The 15,000-nt window shown below is 43.3% G+C and overlaps 1 pseudogene; it reads right to left on the bottom strand.

Moving 5' to 3' along the window:
• The window catches only part of LOC135103446 (F-box/LRR-repeat protein 7-like), a 53,764-nt pseudogene that overhangs the window by 2,565 nt on the left and 36,199 nt on the right, over window positions 1-15,000 (bottom strand).

Genomic DNA, 15,000 nt, shown 5'->3' with positions numbered 1-15,000 from the left:
GGAGAGGAGAGGTGGAACTCAGAATGGCGGGAAGGGAAAGGGAAGCATTAATACAGAAAACGGGAAAGGATAAACTGATAAAAAAATAGAGAGAAGCGTGATAAAACGAGAAAAGAAAATACGAAGATAAACCGATGAAAATAGAAAGGAGGACAGTGACAAAACGAGAAGAAAAATGCAGAAGACTGACTGACTGACTGACTGAGCCGCCAAAACTTAAATATGGCACCGTTGAGAACAAGAAATAAAGGAAGTAGCAGGAAGACGATAAACAGTTGAAAAAAAAAAAAAGTGATACAATGTCAGGAAATACGAAGACTGACCTGATTGACTGAACGTGTTAGGCTGGAGGACAAGAAATGAAGAAACAGGAGGAGACAAGCTCGCCCTTTCATCTCTTACAGCGTCAGTAAATCCATCGAGTTGGCCAGCACTGAGCCACCGCAGGGAGGGGATGCGTGTCAGCAGGTCAATGAGGCAGTCCGTGGAGATGTCCGTCGCGGTCAGGTCAAGCTCCTGCACGGCGGACTTATCCCACTCGGCGGGCCATCACCTGGTCGTTTTTGCAGGCCTGGGGAGGGAAGCCGGCGGTGGTCAGAGGCTCAGGGAAGGTTTCTGAGGATAATGCTACGGTGCTGAATGCATTGATGGTTTGTTGGGATAATTCAGGGTAAGATAGGATGGTTTCTGGATCAATTTAGAAGATATGGTGTTTCTTGATTTAGATTCTAGAGGAAGATGTGTTTTCTCCGGGGTAAATTAGGGAAAGTGGATGATTTTAAGGGTAATTTCAGGAAACGTGATGCTTTTTTTTTTAGGCATAATTAATAGAAAGACTTTTTTTTTTTTATAGTGGGAAGTGATTTAGAGGATGAATAAAATTTCTGTGGTTTTGTCGTCCTTAAAAGCTTCGTGTTGATGAAAATGCTTAACTCCAGCGCCCTGAATGACTATTTGTACCAATTTGCTGCTCCCATTACTACACATTCGTCAAGCACAAAGCAGCACCGCGTCACTCACAGCACTGCTGCATCAGGAGACACTTGAGCTTCTTGCACCGACTCAGCAGGATCTTGAGGGACGAACCGTTCACTTTGGCGCAGAAGTTCACGGCCAGACACTCGAGCTGCGGAGAAATGAGGAAATTTAGTGTCATGAGTATACGAATGAAATGATGCGTCGAGAATACATGTCCGTCAATCTCCTAGTAATTTCTCGTTGCGTTCGCTATAATAGGCAAGTAGACGAGACGTTGCTGCTGTTGTATTTCTCTCCCTTCATGTTACTGTATGTTCCCGTCACCCTCACTGCAATACAACAAATGAGGAGACGATGCGGGTGTTGTATGAAGAAAATAGAGAGAAAACAGAATGTGGGAAACTAACCGCATCATACAGATAAATATTAAAAGCGAGTGATAAGAGCCCCCCTCAAAAAAAAAAAAAAAAAAAGAAAGAAAAAAAAAGCGGGGTGGTAGGAACGAAAAAATGAGTGAAAGAAAAAACGAGTTACAAGAACGAAAAAAAAAAGTGAGTGATAGGAACGAAAAATAATAAAAAAGCGACTGATAGAAACAAGAGAGAGAGAGAGAAAAAAAAAAGCGAGTTATAGGAATGAAAAAAAAAGCAAGTATATTAACATTTGTAAGTGTAGCGGAGCGTTTGCCGACTCTCGCGTGTGTCTGAGAGTTATAACCACCAGGTGTGTGTGTCTGTGTGTGTTATGATCACTGTGATGCGTGGCGTGACTGTTATCATGATTGTGTTCAATTTGCTGTCATAACTTGTGGGTCGCTAACATGATACACACGTGCAAACAATCACAGTATTGTATTGGTGAGGATTTGTAGGTTCTCTCTCTCTCTCTCTCTCTCTCTCTCTCTCTCTCTCTCTCTCTCTCTCTCTCTCTCTCTCTCTCTCTCTCTCTCTCTCTCTCTTGGAATAACTCAGCTCTAGTTTTTCGCCTCATTTTCATTTGTGTTTCCTTAATTTACTCGCATTTCCTTCAGGATTCTCGGTAGTAGGATAACTAGAACTTACCCCTCCTTCCTCCCCCCCACCTCTCTCTCTCTCTCTCTCTCTCCTCTCTCTCTCTCTCTCTCCTCTCTCTCTCTCTCTCATCTCTCTCTCTCTCTCTCTCTCTCTCCTCTCTCTCTCTCTCTCTCTCTCTCTCTCTCTCTCTCTCTCTCTCCTCTCTCTCTCTCCCTCACCTGGATACAGTTGGAGCTGAAAGGCCCTCAATGTGCGAGTCGTCCACGAAGTTGATGCCGTACAGGTTCACCAACCTTCAGGTTGGGCGTGGCAGACTTCAGCTTGTGCACGTTGATCACCTCGTAGATTTCCTCCTCCTCCTCGTCCGCCTTCTCATACGTGCCTGCCGGGGGAGTGAGACCAATAGCGTTAAAACAGCGTATTCCCGGAAGAACCTTGTCGAGTAGAAAATTGTGACCTCTTTGTTTATTGATTTATCTTTATTTTTTGCTTTTAGAAACTCGTAATGGTCATTGTTCGCTGTGGTCCTGTAAGTGGAAGGGAAGAGATTGGTTTTGATTATTTGTAAATATTTCCTCGTCTGATGTCTTACATTTAACAGGCTGTAGTGGAGGTTATTTGGGATTTTCTAAGGTGTTTTTGTGATATCCAGTGATGTTGTAACAAAGGTTCTGCATCGTCTTTTTATCTCTTACATTTAGGAGGCTGTAGTGGACGTTATTTTTTATCTATTTATTTTTTCTAGGGTGATTACTCGATTCCGGTGACAGTTCTAACAAGGAATCTGTTACCATTAGAGAGGAAAACCATTTATGAGAACACTGCCAGTCATCTCTGTGGCCTTTGAAAATAGTATTGATGAGAGAACGAAGTGTCTAAGAATACGACCCTTCATGTTTTTCATCAATACAGGGTCAGGTAGGATTCACCATAGCGTGACGCCCTCGATTTGGCCTTAATTTGTTAGTCGATGGAGGTTCGCACACTTCTCCCTTTCAGGTCACGTGTTCCACTCCTAGACCTCCAGTACGGCCTTGTTCCCCCCCACTCTGATCATTCTCTCTCTCCACTCAATACCAGTCCATATCACTCCATTCCACTCCCCACCTTTATTCTTCCTCTTAGGTCACTTCTCTCACTCTACCTCCACTACTGCCGTCGTTCCCTCACCCTGATCATCCTCCCTCTCCGCTCAATATACTCTCTCTTCTTTATCTTCCCGCGCCACGCCTCTTCACCCCACCCCTCCTATTCATCCTCAACATCCACGTCATACGTCCCTCCTGGCTTCTGTCTTCCCACACCACGCCCCATATACGCCCATCCCTGTCAACTTCCACCTTGAGAATGCAACTTCTCGATCCTAACCACTCTTCGCCACGCCTCGCTGCGACTCACCTACAAGATGCAGCACCTCCAGGCCATTGATAAAGTTGTAGATCTTACGCATGAAGCCCTCCATGAAGATCACCTCAGACAGACAAATGCACATCGTTCGCAGCCTGGTCGGGAACGCCTGCAGAAAGGAAGAAAAGTAAGAATTTTAGGGTGGATAAAATGTTCTAGTTTCTCTCACCCCTATTCTGTCCACCTCTCTAATGCAAGCGTTAAACATTATTCTTAATCTTTCATCTCTTTTTCTGGTAAACTCTGGAACTCCCTGCCTGTTTATGTATTTCCCCCTACCTATGACTTCAACTCTTTCAAAAGTGAGGTTTCAAGACACTTATCCTCCAAGTTTTGACAATTAATCCATTTGGCTGTTCTCTTTAGCGACTGGGAACTCAGTGGACTTTTTTTTTTTTCATTTCCTTTTCGTTGCCCTTGGCCAGAAACATTCACATTAAAAAGTAACTTCAGAGGTAAAGAATTTATGTCGAGGATCAGGTGGGGCAGTGATGTGGTGGTGATAGTGGACAAGGTTCACCTGCATGTCATTAAAGTCGTGGAGCTGCATGGCGGTGGAGAAGTCGAGGATCATGCTGGTGAGGTTGGGACACTTGGCGGCCAGCTCGTGCAGCACCGGGTGGGTGATCACGTCCATGGGCATCTCCAGATGGCGCAGCGAGGGGCCGAACCGTGCGCTGTGCAACGTACAGATGCGAGGGAAGAAGGAAGAAACATGATAAGAATACCTTATCATCTTTGTGAATTAGTTTTATAAGATGACGTGATGAGATTAACCTAATTTACGTAGATGATAACGAAATTGAAAAATTATAATGATAAAAAAATATTAACTTTCATGAAAGAGCTTAACGTTTTGAAAATAATGCTTTTCAGTAAACTATATCGACTCTTCTTTATTGGTTTAGAGGCGAAAGGAAGGAAGGCTGTTTCTTGAATCCCAACTTATTCCTTCAAAGATTACGTGAGCGAGAACTTAAGCGGGAGGCGTCTCAGAGTTTTGATCAAGTTTTGATCAAGCGATATTGACAAAGTAAGGGTGAACAACCGTGTCCTGGGCGGCGCCCTCATTGCCATCACTCGTGTGTCACTCACCCGATGAGGTAGAGCAGCGTGTCGATGCTGTTGACACAGAGCCCATGGCGGTCAGGGCGGAAGGACACGGAGTCCCACAGCTGGGTGTTGTAAGAGATGGTGCGCCACCGCTTGCACACGAAGGCATTGTTGATGATCTCCCGGTGCGACAGGTACGAGAAAATCCTCAGCAGAACCTTGTCCGGCAGCTTGTCGATGGTCTGCGGAGAAAGGGAAGAGTTAGGGTTCGTCTGACTGAGGATGAGGAGGTGAAGATACCACGCAACGAATAAAGATAATATAAAGGAAACGTAATACGAAAATAACAAATAAATTATAATGAATTTAATAACATAAACATATATAAGGATTTGATTAATAATACAGATAGACGATGATGAGAATATAAACTGACAATAAATTAATAGCAAGCGGGAAGTAAATAACATGAACAGATAATAGGAAATGAAAGGAATTGCTGCAAGTGAACTTTAGATGACCTCGTCACGTGAAGGGAAGAAAGATGAAATTTAATACACATTTACTGAAAGTGGATTGAACATAGCTAAACGGACTTGTATCTACAACTCAGACAGAATGGAGCAGCATAACTGTCTCCCTGCCCTTCCCCCTTCTTCCCTGCATTTTTTTCAAACCTTTCTTCGGCTATATGATGAAAATAAGAAAGAAATCTGTTGAAAGTAGTACATGGCATTTCTCCAATATTACCTTATTTTCTTTACTTTCACTAACATCAATATTATTAGACTTTTAAGCACTGAAATTGTACCGTATCACTCCCAGACTAATTTCCAAAAGGTATCAGAGAAATGGTGTAGATTTGTCTTCCTGCACACTTGCCTCAACGAGCTATTGTGTTAATGGTGACGCGTCACTTTCGTCGAGGCTGCTCAAGCGACAAGCGTGGTGCCAACAGGTATTGTCTTTAGTGGCCACAATGTTCAGTAAATGGCAGCAGCTCTACGTAGCTAGCAAAGTAAAATAATGATACTGTAATAATAATAATAGATAATAAAAAAAAAAAACACGAATGTTCATTGCACACAGTAGGAGAATCTCTACAGTTTATAAATCCTATGATAAAAAAAGAACTAACAACCAAAAAAAGTAAAATAAACAAATAAATAAATAAAAAAATACTGTCAAGAAGTCAACAAACTCTCAACAGTAAAAATACATGAATTCGTTAGAAATACAAATAAAAAGACACGATAAAACATAAAACCGAAATTAAATAGCTAGAATAAGTGGAAATACAGCTACATTGCCAACACACGAACAATACATACACCACTCACGCAATGACCAACGATACGGAAAAAGAGAGAGAGAGAGTGAAAGTGTAAGAATGAAGCGTTACGAGCAGCGGTTGTGAGTGCGCGAGGCAAGCGATGCACGGTTGCGGCACAAGTCCGGCCGGCAACACGCTTGGGAGGGACAAACACCGTGCTGAAGGTGGAAGTCTCGTCGTCGAAGTCACCGAGGAAGGCAGCGTCAGTGGTGAGTTGCGTCCACGCCTGCATCCTGCCACCCTGCGTTCACCCTGGTTGTCAAGGCGCTGATGTTTACTTCTCGGGAAATAGTGTGTAGATGTTTGTGCCTCTATGTTCTTAGAGGCATGTGAGGTTGAGTGTTATATCGGATTTTCTTCTTTTTTTTTCGTTTTTATTTGTTGCTTTTTTTTCTTTCCTTCCTTTTTCTTTCTTTTTTCTTTATTTCTTTCTTCCTTTCTTCCTTTCTTCCTTTTCTTTATCTTCTTTGAGGCATACGAGGTTGACAGCTAAGGATTTTTCTATATATACTTTCTATTTGGCGTACAATTTTCCTTATGTGTAGTTTCCTATGTATGTGTAACCTTTGACCACACTCACGTACACATTATCCTTGTCAGCAATGGTCTGCGTGACACTGGTGGACGCACTTCTGTTCAGGAATCTTTCACACTTGCCAACAAATGCACACACTCTTGAAGGACTCCGTATGTCTTCTTCCATGCACTAAACTCGTATTGGACTCATAAACGCTCACCAGGCACCGTAGAGAAAGTTGTGACTATCGAGGCGGGTTCTGTGTTCCTGTCAGACACTCAGACACTCAGACACAGTGGTCGGTGCGGGAACCCTGTCACGCCCTGCTATCTGGGAGCCTCTGTCTGTGGGCCGCGGCTTTCCATCACAAGCGGTGAAGATGATGTTGAATGTTTCTGGTTCTCTCGTATTGCCAAAAACACTGTCTGTTTTTTTTCTTACTGCTTTTTTTTCACTCCTAGAGCTTTAAAACGAATGAAAAAGCAAATAAATATACGAGTACTTCATTCTTTTTCTCCTTACTGTTTTTTTTTTTTTTCACTTCGTGCTCTTAAAACTTTTCAACAAACTGCCTCAGAAACCAACAAATTAATATACTCATCTTATATTTCTCATAAAAAGAATAAACTTCAGCTTATCACGGCTAAAACTTTTCCCCAATAAAAACCACTTTAAGAGAGAGACAAAAAAAAAAAAAAAAAAGAAGAGATGTAGGAAGAAGATGCATATCGTGGTGGTGGAGGAAGAGGAGGAGGAGGAGAAGGAGGAGATGCAGGGAGGATGTTGGAGGAGATGCAGGGAGGCGGAAGAAGAGGAGGAGGTATACTTTTGTGGTGATGGTGGAGGAGGAGGCGGAGGAAGAGGCATACTTTGGTAGTGGTGGTGGTGGAGGAGGAAGAGGAGGGAGAGGAGGCATACTTTGGTGATGGAGTTGCAAGGAGGAGGAGGAGGCATACTTTGAAAGCGCAAGGAGGAGGAGGAGGAGGAGGAGGCTTCCGGGAGGTGCAGGGGTGAGCGGGGAGGGTCGTGTGCCAACCACTGCAGCAGCCAAGCTTATCATCACCCACTCCTTGTCTTTCCTCCTTCCTTCGTCCGTTTTCTTTTGTTTACGACCCGTCATGAGTGTGTTGTCCGTCATCGCGCTCGTGACGTGAACGGTACACAGTCATCGCGGTACTGTTACTCTCTCTCTCTCTCTCTCTCTCTCTCTCTCTCTCTCTCTCTCTCTCTCTCTCTCTCTCTCTGTCTGTCTGTCTGTCTAAGACTGACACTTTTAATTTTATTTTAATCCACGATCATACATTGAAAAGAATGCAATTATAGTCATATATTTCGTCTGCTTCTGTATTTATCTGCACAGAGGTTTAATTTACGTTTTTATATACTTGTTTATTTACTTTTTCATTCCTTCCTTCATTTATTTATTGTCTGGCCTCAGTAATTTCACTACTCTAGTTCTACCTGAAGTTCAAATTACCAGCCTCTATGGTAAGAGACTTCCAGTGGCTGAGCAAACACTTTCTAGACCTGGCGTCTGATCGGGGCCTCACATGGATCCCTCAGTATCACCCACCTGGTCTGAACACCTGTCTCTCCTTCCTGTACTCTCTCTCTCTAGGTCACACAGTTCTTCAGTGACTTTTTGCTCTGATAGTTAGATTACAGTGATTTTTTTTTTTTGTGTGTGGTTTTTGCGATGGTTTACTAACTTGTGAACTATTTTAAGCTTGTTCAAAAGGGGAGCAATTTTCACGGGGTGTTCGAATACATATGAAGCAACTATAAAGTGCAAGAATTATATTCACCACTATGCAGTCATTTCAACCACTTGTTTATTTTGAATGTGAGGTGTATGAGGTATGAGGCAAGATAGGATGAGATTGAGGGCAGGTAAACTAGATGGCGATATGAGATAGTAAGTTTTGCAGGGAAGACTATATTATATGGTTAGAATTCAGAAACGCTTTGCTCTCTCACCACCATGACTGTTTTCAAAGGCCACAGAGATGCTTAGTCGTGTTCTCAAGAGTGTTTCTCCTGTTAATGATATAGAAATCTTGTTAATATATCACTACACTCATAAAAAAAAAAAAAAACACTATTAAGAAAACCAGTGTAGCTTCAACTAGAGCCCTTTGAAAGTAGTGGAGGTGCGGCGAAGAAGTGTTTCAAAATACGATCATAGGAACTGATAGATGGCTCATAAAAGTTATTAGGGGAAGGTTTGGGAACGCCTTTGTCCTGCAGTGGAATCATACGCTGAGGTTGGTGATGAGGGAGAAGGAGGTCAGAGGATGAGCGGTGGGTCGGTGGCCAAAGTTAGCTGTGAGGTGGTAATGGTGGTGGTGGTGGTGGTGGTGGTGGTATTTCAGTTCAGATGCGTTTTTTTCACAATATCTTTTTTTTTCTTTAATTTTGTAAGTAATGTACCCAACCACATGATCTGCTTTCGTTTCCTCCTCTCTCTCTCTCTCTCTCTCTCTCTCTCTCTCTCTCTCTCTCTCTCTCTCTCTCTCTCTCTCTCTCTCTCTCTCTCTCTCTCTCTCTCTCTCTCTCGTCTCCAACCTACCCACTTATTCAAATACACACACACACACACACACACACACACACACACACACACACACACACACACACACACACACACACACACACACACACACACACACACACACACACACACACACAAATCAGACACACACACTTCCTGACACACCCACCAAGAGACATCACATCACCTCTCCCTGAATTTACACACACACACACACACACACACACACACACATATAATCCACCACTCTTCCATCCCGAACACACACACAGTCTCATCCACCACCACCGTCACCACCACCGTCACCTCCTCTCCTCCTCGTCAAAGCTCTGCCTGAGTCACACGAGGGTTAAATATACTTCCACAGGGACTCGCACTTTGGCTGGGCCGCGTGAGGAGGGAGAGTTTGGCAATTCGTCACTGTTCAGCTTTTTTGAAATGGGACTGAAGTTGGAAAGAAAATCGTGCGTGTGTTTAATTGATTTTCTAAAAGTTTCTTGATTTTATTTTGTTTATTTGATATTTTTTTTCAGTTGTATTTAGTTTGTTTTCTTCTAATTTTTCCTCATCTTACTTTATTTATTTACTTATTTTTTTTTTTAAGTTTTCGTGTTTTATTCTATCTTTTGGTTTTGTTTTGTTGTCGCTTTCTTTTTGTTTTGTGGGGTTTAATTGACTGCTTTATGTATTTGTTCGTGTGTCTCTGTATTCGTTTATATCTGTCTACATATTAATCTTTTCATCTATCTAAATGTTTGTATGTGTATCGTGTCTTTTTCTATTTTTTCTTTCGCTACCCTTCCTATTGCCTTTTTCCTTCTTTATTCAGCAGTTTTTCTTTGATTTACTTTTCATTTGGAACTGTGGGCGTCATAATCCCTTTTCCTTTGGTTTCTGGTTTCGCTTTCTTTTCTCTTTCATTAATTTTCTTTTCTTTCTTTTTTTCTTTCTTTGCCTCTTTTTCTTTCTTTTCTTTTTTCGTCTTCTTTTCTTTCTTTTTTTCTTTCCGTCCTATGTTTAATTACTTCTTCATTTTCACTTGAATATTCATAAAAACTTTTTTTTTTCGTTTGTGGTAATCATTATTGTCGCAGTAATATTAGTAGTTGGTGGTGTTAATTGAGGTTAATGCAATGATTGTTTGTTTGTGTGTGTGTGTGTGTGTGTGTGTGTGTGTGCATGGCAGCCATCTGTTAGCAGCTGGCCGCCGCCCACTCCCTCCCTCACCGGCGCCTGACTCTTGCGGCTGATGGATATGGCAGTGGAGAGGCCAAGCAGGGCAATGAGGACAGGGAAAGGACAACGGAGTTCCGGGATTGGGGAGAAATGTGAGATGAGGAAGGGCGAGGGTGAGAGCAGGTGAGTTTTGAGCTGACCAGATGGACAGACAGACGGATCTCCACTAAAAGGTTTTCGGTTGCACGCTGACGGAGACGAAAGAAGCACAGGTGCACATGATGGTAAGACATTAACAAGATTATCAATAGGTTGTAAATAAGAATGATGCAGTAGAGGTGTAAAAGGCGCTTAGTTTCAAGGTCGCAAGCCAAGACACACGAGAGCGCTGCCTGGAAACAAGCGGTCACGATTCACGCACGAACCACCGTTAATGAGGCGTGAGTGAAGTTAAACGGTCTTGTGTGAGTGTATTGTGAGCATCAGTGCTTCCCGATGAATTTGTATAGCTCAGATCGTCGGCAGGTGGGTGAGGAACATTTCCTTCTCCTCAAAATGACTTTGCATCCCCCCACGCACTGTTCTTCTTTCACCACCATCGCATCTTTAATCACCATCTCAAGTAACCGTTCCAGAAGGCCACCATCACTGTTTCCAAAGGCAGTCACGCGGCCTTCTTTCACTCCAATAATTCCCTCAGCAGGCTATCTTCCACCGGCCTCGACATGACCGCGCCGCCCTTTACTGCCCTCCACTGACCTCCACCGTCCCCTGCCAAACTGTCTCGCTCTAGACGCTATAATATCCACTCATCAATACGTCACGCTAGCAAAAGGGACGGTGGAGGGGGGGAGGTGTAAAGGACTCAATTCCTAGTGATGCAGGGAGCCCTATTCGAGACACGTTGCGGCCCTGGAGGAAGAAACGCCCGCCTCCCCATGCCCTCCGCGCCTCCCGAGCAGCGGCGCGCCCACCAGCAAGTGCCCGACTGAAGGGAGGGTCGTCGGCGCCCTCGCTCATCAGGACCAGAGAGTTTTTGTGCCTCACCTGATGGGCTGCCTCCCCCGCGTGGGCGCAGCTAGGGCTCCCTCCACCCTCACCACCCTCACCGCCCACTTCCTGCTCCCGCCCCGGCCCCCGTGCACAGCTGAGGCGACCCCCCACCTTTCCTCACCACTCAGTTTGCCACATTGCCGTTTGTCTTCTTGCCCATACATAACGTTATCTCCTCCTCCAACTCCTCTAACTCCTCCAATTTCTAGCGACCTGGCACTGCTTGCGTTGGCTGGGTGGTATGTCGTGGCAGTAGTAGTAGTAGTAGTAGTAGTAGTAGTAGTAGTAGTTATCATCCTGTTTCTATGAATATTTGCTGAGGTGTGATTTCCTTCCTTTCTTGCCATTCCGGGTGCAGGAGGAGTCTTCGCCAGTACCATCATAAATGACTTCTTAAGTAAGGGTGAGCATCGTTAGTTCTTCCTTTTTGTTCCTTTGTGGTGCTCCTCTTTCTCCTTCATGTCATCCGCCTCTCGTTGTGCCGTCTGTCTATTTATTTTCCTCGCCAAGCTTGCACCTCCGGCACGGTGACGCGCCAAGAAAAACTATTTTTTTTTTTTCATGGAAAGTATTGATCAGAGAAGATGATTAGATACAACAAGAGTAAGAAGAAGAGGAGGAGGAGGAGGAGGATGAGGAGGATGAGGAGGAGGAGGAGGAGAAGGAGGAGGAGGAGGAACACAAAAGAACACAAAATAACAAACAGCATCAGTCCTGTTTGTCCTTACGGGCTGTTTGTGTGGATTATACTATCTAGCATAAAGTAGGAGAAGTAGGATGGTAAAGGCGATGGCTCTTCCCCACCCACCGCTCCCTCCACCCAAGGCTGGCAGGGAAAGAAGAAATACCTTGCAGCAGGAAGAAACTGAATGGAAATTTTACAGGAAAGAGACAAGAACAACCACTGTTGCTACTTCAATTCGGTGCTAGACAGTCAGCAACAGCCTCAGTAAAGCTACATTTCATAGATAAACCCAAGGGAATTAGAATTATTGTGCTAGAGTCTGCTGCAGGAGAGGTGCAGGGAAGGTGGTTGTTGGTTTAATGGAGAGCAGATAGATAGATAGATGGATGGATAGACAGATAGAAAGATAGACAAATAGACTGATATTTTATTGACCGCAACATTATATACATAAAATAAATAGGACAATATTGACTTTGGCTCAAATCTAATATATTATCTTGCTACTGAGAGATAGAAATAAATAAATAAATAGATAAATAAGTAAATAAAGCCATGTTACCAATACGAAATCAAGCAAGAAACTGAAAAGAGGATGGAAATATTTTTAAGTGATAACAAAAGACTAACACATGACCATTATGGCGCAAGATCCAGCCACCTGTTACTCCACCACACAGCTGCTGCAGGACACTGGCGGCGGCACACTGTTGCGTCCCCAGAACTCACGTCCCCTGCCCTCATGCCTCACGTCCTTCCCTTCCTCCTCCTCCCTCTCGGTCTCCCTTTCCACGCCTCCCTATCCACGGTCACTGCACCCAAGAGTTCCTAAAGTGTACCATTTAAGGAACTACACGTGTCTGTCAGAGTTGCTTACCCATGACCTTCGCTGCTTCGGTCAGTGTCTGTTCAGCATCTACCTTTTCTTCCTTTCCTCTCCTTCCTTCCTTCCAAACCCTTAATTTCACTTTCCCGTTTACATATCTACCTTCCCGTCACTTAATTTTCTTCTTTTCTTCCAACCTCTTAGATCTTACCCTCTCGCTTCCACATAACCCTTTCCTTCCTTCCTTCCTTTCCTTTCCATCTCGCTTCATCCCACTCCGCTCCACTTTCCCACTTTCCTTTCTTTTCAGTCTTCTTCTTCAGTACATTTCCATTTTTTCCTTCCACCTCCCTTCATCCATATCCCTAACTTACAATTTCTGGTCTTTCTTTCCTTCCTTTTTCTTTATTTCTTTCCTACTCCCTCTTACTAAGCCCCTTCCTCATTTCCATTTCTCTTTTTTTCTTTTCCTCAACTTCTCATTAATGGGTCTCTTTCACATTCCCTTTCCCCTTTCCTCTGCATCTCTTTCTTTTCCTACTGTTCATCTTTCCTCACGACTCTTCAAAATGTACCATTCACCACTAACTGAACCTGTCTGTCATCGTGTTTACGCAATGAACACCTTAAATCAAACACTTTACTGCCTTCTTCCTTCCTTCCTTCATTTACTCCTACCTTTCTTCCTCTCCAGCTTCTCTTACAAACTCACCAAACATTACTTAACATTTTCCTCTATTAATTGCTGAAGGATGTATTTTTGTGTTTTAATTTTAGGTTTCTTGTATATATATAGTTATCAGTTGCATGGAAATCTATAAATCAATCAAGTAGAGTCAAAATCAAGTATTCATTATTACTGTTTATAGAAAGTCACTCCCTTTCCCTCTATTCTGATCCACTTTTCAGTACAGTGTCGTAACCCAAACAATAACCTTTCATCATATGTAAACTCGTCTTTAAACATCTCAACATGACTCATAAATCACACACAACTAACCCTTCGTTTTCTCCCATCCTGGCACCACTTCTGCTTCTTCCTCCCTTCAGTAAGTGTACCCTGGCATCACTCTCCTCCTTCCTTGCAAGTCTACCTTAGCATCCCCCTTCGCCCCCTCTCCACTTCCTGACACCTTCCCCTGGCATCTCTCCTCTATGGCAAATCTACTGGCCCCTCCCTCTGGCACTCACCATTGACACCATTTACTCCAACACCTTCCCTTCCTCTCCATTACATTTCCCCGCTCACTCACCATCACTTCATTGTCTTCCTGGCAAGTACCCTGGGCCAGAATTTTTGTCACGTCAGACTTCTCACAATCAGATATGTCCTGCTAAGCTCCCTGGAATGTGACAGCAATGCAGCGCCGAGTAGTGTTACTTGTCTAGCGCCCCTGTCTTTTCCTCGAAGGACATGGAGCATAAGGGAAGCTACAAGAAGCCAATAGATTAACACATGGCAGTCTTTGTGGAGAATATGCTTACCTATATCTTATCTATCATTCTTATTCATATATTTACCCAATATTCTTTTAAAGCTCCCTATTGACTCGCTGCCAATAACCGCATTCCTAACACTGGCAGCATGTACCGCGTGGGAATAAGATACTGATAGCTATTTTTTCTTAGATATCCACACCTTTAATCCAGTCTGAGTTTAATTATTTTGATGTTGCTTGAAATTAATTGTCTCGAGATTAAAGCTACGATTCATATTTTTTTCTTTTCACCACAACTAATGGTATCATCTTAATTGTTGGCATTTCCTGTTATTTAGTATTGGTATGTATCGAATGAGGAATAATTAGGAAATGAGCAGTTAATATATCCTTAGTGAGTAAATTAGTCAGGTGTTTACATGTGTGGTGTGCATTGGGGAACAGAGACAAGTATTCCTAAAATCTTTGCTTTCTCATCAGGACTATTTTTAAAGGTCGTGTGTCTTTTATTATGAAATCACCCTTAAAAATTCCAGCAGCTTCCACTAGAATCCCTTGAGACTGTTGAGATTAGGTGCCAGAATGTTTGAAAATACGATCCCAAGAGGTCAAACTCATATCACTGCCAGCAGGACCCACATCACTGCCACGCATAACATCACCACCAGGAATATTCAGTCAACACCACCACTGCTACCATCACCACCACCACCACCACTCCCCACAACACAACCATCATTACTACCCACACTACCACCTACACGATAACTATACTCCTATACTCTTCCCCAACACACACACACACACACACACACACACACACGAAACACTAGACTTCCCTCTCATTTTATTTACGATGTACCATTATTTCATCATCATCATCATAATCATCATCATTACCATATTTTTATTATTATCTATCAACTATTCAGCACGTGGGTGACCTTGAGGCAGCACGGTGACCAGCAA

Source organism: Scylla paramamosain, chromosome 9, assembly GCF_035594125.1.
Source record: "Scylla paramamosain isolate STU-SP2022 chromosome 9, ASM3559412v1, whole genome shotgun sequence".
Taxonomy (NCBI): domain Eukaryota; kingdom Metazoa; phylum Arthropoda; class Malacostraca; order Decapoda; family Portunidae; genus Scylla; species Scylla paramamosain.
The sequence above is the reverse complement of the archived record's forward strand: the minus strand, read 5'-3'. Positions and strand labels throughout refer to the sequence as shown.